This window comes from Macadamia integrifolia, chromosome 2 (assembly GCF_013358625.1).
Source record: "Macadamia integrifolia cultivar HAES 741 chromosome 2, SCU_Mint_v3, whole genome shotgun sequence".
In the NCBI taxonomy this organism is placed as follows: Eukaryota; Viridiplantae; Streptophyta; class Magnoliopsida; order Proteales; family Proteaceae; genus Macadamia; species Macadamia integrifolia.
The window spans coordinates 5290226-5296123 of NC_056558.1; the positions used below are offsets into that span (position 1 = coordinate 5290226).

General features: G+C 42.9%; 1 long non-coding RNA gene across 1 annotated transcript in view; it reads left to right on the forward strand.

Moving 5' to 3' along the window:
* Window positions 1–5649, forward strand: part of LOC122091350 — a 6223-nt gene extending 574 nt beyond the window's left edge. The window contains exon 2 of the long non-coding RNA XR_006143919.1: window positions 5124–5649. This is a non-coding gene — a long non-coding RNA (uncharacterized LOC122091350). The remainder of the gene's footprint in view (window positions 1–5123) is intronic.
* Window positions 5650–5898: the final 249 nt, after the last annotated feature.

Consider the following 5898-nt stretch of genomic DNA (forward strand, 5'->3'; position numbering starts at 1 on the left):
TCTCTCTCTCTCTCTCTCTCTCTCTCTCTCTCTCTCTCTCTCTCTCTCTCTCTCTCTCTCTCTCTACTTCTTCTACTAGCACTCCATAGAACATAGAAAGTGCATGGCTGAGATTTTCTTCTCCTCATCTCCCTTTTGGGTTGTTTTCCATGGTCTTTATTGCCTATTATTGATCAATGCTCCAGCTCACAGATACTTGGGTGATAAGATTTCCACATCAGCATCACATGTGATATCTTATCACCACATCAGCATCACATGTGATATCAAGCGCCACAAGATGTCAGATTTTTTATTATCCTATCTTCTATAGTTGGAAATTTAGAAATTGTGTATTGTTACTCTTGGAAGAATCAGATTGTAATCCGATCTTCCATAGGTAACTAAATCAATCTATTATCTCATGTACTCAAGTATATATACTATTACGTAGTAAATGAAATACAAGAAATATTCTCACAATCAATATGGTATCAAGAGCCTAATAGGCCATTGCCCCTCCCTCTCTTTTTCTCTCCTCTCTTCCTCTATCTCATCACCATGTCGTAAGAACTTCCCACCATTGAAGCTTCTTCCCCTTCTTCTACTCCCAAGTCCTCCCAACCTGCAATCATGGGTGCACATCACTTTGTCTCAACAAAACTCACGTGCAAGAATTTTCTATTTTGGCATGCTCAAATACGGCCCTTTCTCAAGGGACAAAAATTGTTTGGCCATCTCGATGGCACTAAACCCAGACCCACAGACCTCCCTGCTACCTCTGAATGGGATGATCAAGACTCTTTGATAATGAGTCTTCTTATCTCTTCTTTATCCGATGAAGCTCTCCCTCTCATCATCGACAAAGATACGAGCAAAAAAATTTGGGACTCTCTCTGCACTACCTATGGCTGTGCGTCAAATACCCGGATCATGTCACTCAATCTTGCACTCCAGGATCTCTCTCAGAAGTCTGACGAATCTATCACCAGTCTTATGCAACGAGCCAAATCTCTCTCTAACGAGCTCACTGCTGCTGGCTCCCCTCTGAAACAGACTGACCTCTGTCTCCATATTCTCCGTGCTCTCTGTAAAGATCTTCGTGTCATAGTTCCAACCCTGCTCGCGCGTTCTTAACCACTAGCCTATTCTGATCTTCTTGGCGTGCTTCTCAGCCATGAGTTCATGAATCAAGTCTCTGCTCGCTCAACATCTGGCATTGATCCTCCACCATCCACGGATTCTCCTTCAGAAAACACTGCTCAGCGTGATACCTCTTCCATCTCTCCCTCCTCTCAATCTGGGAAAGGTGGACGTGGTGGTCGCAATGGATGTGGACGTGGTGGCCGTTTTCACCAACAAGGTACACGTATGTGGTGCTCCATTTGCAACCGAACCAATCACACCACCAATAACTATTACTATCGTCCTCCCTCTTACCCTGGCTATCCCTCACCTCAACCCTACGATACCTTTAATCCCACCCCTCGGCCAGCTGCACACTTCACCTCCAACCACCCCTACTACCCACGCCCTCCTACCCACCATACAATCAACCATCCACCACCCTCACCTGGTACCCCGACACCGGCGCAACCCATCACGTGACTCCTGACATCCATTCTCTATCCTCTTATGATGGTTACAATGGCAATGATCAACTGCAAGTTGGTAACGGTAAGGGCCTCACCATATCCAGTATTGGTTCTTCCTTACCCTCTCTCTCTTCTTCTCGTTCCTTTAATTTATGTGATGTACTGCATGTTTCCTCCATTACTAAACCCCTCCTTTCTGTTCAGCGCTTTGCTCATGACAATAATGCCTTTTTTGAGTTTCACCCCTCTCACTTCTTTGTGAAGGATTAGGCAACCAAGAGGATTCTTCTTTCAGGACCGAATAGTGGCGGCCTTTACATTGTCTCTTCTCCCTTCTTCCCCTCTTGCTCACATTGCTACACGCACTTCTCTCCATGGTTGGCATCAAAGACTTGGTCACCCTCATTCTGACCTTCTCAGATTCATGATTGGTGCTAATGACTTGTCGTGTCTTTCCACCAAGCTTCCCTCTGTGTGTTCTGCTTGCCAACTGGGCAAAGCCAGTAGATTATCTTTAAAGCAAGCTTTCTCTCGTAGTTTATTTCCTTTAGATCTGGTTCATAGTGATGTATGGGGACCATCTTCCACTTTATCTGTTGATGCTCACTGATATTTTGTTATTTTTATTGATGATAACACTAGATTCATTTGGTTTTATCCTCTTAAATTAAAATCTGAAGTTTTCTCGATTTTTCAACAATTTCAAGCGAAGGTTGAAAGGCAATTTTCTAGAAAAATAAAGGCTATTCAAACTGATTGGGGTGGGAAATACCGCTCTCTCCCCCAATTTTTTTGATCCCTTGGCATTGCCCATCGCTTGTCTTGCCCTCACACGCATGAGCAGCAAGGTTTTGTTGAACGCTGACATAGACACATTGTTGAGACCGGCCTTACCATGCTTGCTCAAGCCTCCATTCCTCAACGCTTTTGTCATTTTGCCTTTGAATCTGCAGTATATCTCATTAATAGAATGCCAACCCGGGTTTCAAATAATGTTCCCCCTTTCACGTTCGTTTTGACGAGTGTATTTCCCTTTGCTTCTCCGCCTTTTGTGGTTCCCTCTCCCCTGGTCCCACCATCTTCTCCCTAGGCTTCTGCCCCCAATAAGGCTCCATTTCGTGGTAATCCCTTACCAACACCTCCCCGCCTCTCTCCATTGCCTTTATCGCTTACCACCCCCCCTTCTTCCCGAACCCCTCCATCTCGCACTTCCTCCTCATCGCCCTCCCCTACCTCCACAACCCACACTCGACCACTAAGGGAAATTTATAATGCCCCAACACCAAATCCTTCCCTACCACCCTATACCTCCACCATCCCCAATCCTAACTCGGCCCCACCTTCCCTACCACCTGCTCCCCCAACACGCCTCCACCCTATGCACCTGTGCTCTCACAAACAACCCCCTACCCCATATGCTTTGACCACTACCGCTCCTACCATACCTGAACCAACTTGTTTCTCTGAAGCAAATAAGCGCCCTCAATGGCGCCTTGCCATGGCTGAGGAGTTTAATGCACTCATAAAAAATGGCACCTGGTCCCTCATCCCACGCCTGCCCCACATGAACCTTGTCGGATGCAAATGGGTATATCTCATTAAGCGCAAAGCAGATGGGTCCTTGGAACGGTATAAGGCTCGGTGAGTAGCAAAAGGGTTTCACCAGCAGCACGGAATTGATTATTCCGATACATTTAGCCCAGTGATTAAGGCTACCACTGTTCGTTCTATACTTGCTATAGCTGTATCTCAAGGTTGGTCGCTCCGCCAACTTGATGTCCATAATGCATTCCTGCATGGTCGCCTCACAAAAGTGGTGTTTATGACTCAGCCCCAGGGTTTTGCAGATCCCAATCGGGCCAATCATGTGTGCCGCTTACATAGGTCCTTGTATGGCCTCAAATAGACCCCTCGAGCGTGGTTTCATAGGCTGTCCACGTTCCTCCTTCATTTGGGTTTTGTTGCATCACGGAATGATCCATCTTTATTCATTTATAAGTCTAATGGCCATCTGCTGTATCTTTTGGTTTATGTTGATGACATACTTGTCATAGGCAATTCATCAGCACAGGTCACTGCTCTAATTACCAAACTTGTGGCTGAATTTTCTATCAAAGATCTTGGCCCCTTGGGTTTCTTTTTGGGCATTGAGGCAGTACCATAACCCAATGGTATTCTTCTCTGTCAGTCTAGGTATATCCATGACCTACTGGCACGCTCAGGCATGACTGATTGCAAACTGGTTCGCACTCCTATGGCTGTGACAAAACCGACATTGCCTTCAGGGGGTGCTCCCTTTGATGATCCGACTCGCTATTGTTCCATTGTGGGCGCCTTACAGTATGTGACTCTTACCCGTCCAGACATGGTTTTCGCTATGAATAGGGCGTGCCAACATATGCATGCCCCAACTATGGATCACTGAAGTTATATCAAGCTCATTCTCCAATATCTCAAGCAAAGTTGCTCCCACGGTCTCTTGGTTGAGTGCTCCTCCAAGGCCACGCTCCAAGCCTTCTCAGATGCCTATTGGGCTGGTAGCAGTTCTGATCGTCGGTCCACTGGTGTTTACGCCATCTACCTTGGGCCAAACCTGATCTCCTGGTCCTCTCGCAAACAGAAAACTGTGGCTCGTTCCTCAACTGAAGCTGAGTACAAAACATTAGCAGATGCGTCTGCCGAACTCATATGGTTGGAATCTCTATTTCAGGAATTGAGCTTTCCTATTCAAGACCCCCAATCCTGTGGTGTGATAATATAGGTGCCACATATTTATCGGCCAATTCGGTGCTTCATGCTCGCACCAAACATGTAGAGATTGATTTCCACTTCGTTCGTGAGCGTGTGGCCACTCGTCAACTAACTATGCAATTCATCTCTACAACTGATCAGCTCACTGATACTCTCACTAAACCTCTTGCCACCGCCCGACTCCAATTCCTGAGGGACAAGTTGAAGGTTCGGTCTCCTCCACCTACAACTTGAGGGGGTGTATTGCCCAGTATTGATCAACGCTCCAGCTCACAGATACTTGGGTGATAAGATCTCCACATCAGCATCACAATCTCACATGTGATATCAAGCTCCACAAGATCTCAGATTTCTTCTTATCCTATCTTCTATAGTTGGAAACTTAGAAATTGTGTATTTTTACTCTTGGAAGATCAGATTGTAATCCGATCTTCCATAGGTAACTAAATCAATCTATTATCTCATGTACTCATGTATATATATTATTACCTAGTAAATGAAATACAAGAAATATTCTCACAATCAATAGTCTTCAAGTGGATTGGAAGTACGTCATTCCTTATATCTACTCTTGATATAATTGAATATGGACCATGTAGCAGTCAAGTATGATTTTCTACATTTTAATGGGTAAATTCTTTTATGCATAAAAAATAAAATTATTTATACCAAAGAAGTGGATATCCCTTATATTATATTTACTATTTCCTGTTGTGTAAAGTCAGTATGATTTATTAAGTTCTATCTTGTCTTGATCTTTGTGTTTTCTGTTTTATAAGATGAGTTTTGATTGTGCAGCTACGGAATCCAAAACTGATCAGCTGACTCTGGGAATCGGATTATGCAAATTGAAGTTGCAGTTCTTGGCAGTCGAGAATGTCACTAGAAAATAAATTTGAAAGTAAGAATGAGAGAGGAATGTGTCAAATGTATTAATGTGTTTGCTTGATTGATAAATGTATGGTTGGTATATATGAAAATGGTCTTGGGATAGTATGGGTTTGAAAAGTCAAGTGAGTAAATTGCAACTAGGAATATTTGCAGGTTAATTGATAAGTAAAAGATGTTTTGCTAGAAGTTTTTCATTGATCTGATCAAGGGCTGAGTTAGAGTCTTCTTAATGTGGTCTGTTTTTATTTGAGAGATATAATTTGGCAGATCCTAGCTACTTCCAAGTATTGGTTTACTCTATCATGTTTTATATTTGGGACAATTCATTTGAATGATCCAATTATGATACACTTATTCAGGTTGCTAATCTCACTTTGTCACATGGAACGATGATGTGATTATCTTGATGATTATATACATAGTAAATTCCTTCGATTCATACTTGATATTTCATATTCTAATTCGATCAGACACCCTCTGATGTATTAACATCATCTTTATGTCTACGGTACTTCAGTCACTATTATGCACTCTTCCATAATCCTAAATTTTATACCATTATTTTTCTGTTTCATATTCTAACTCAATCAAATACCCTCTAATGTATTAATATTCATCTTTGTGTATACATTTATGGCAGTCCAATCTTTTTCTTTTTTTTTTTTTTTTGTTAAAAGATTCA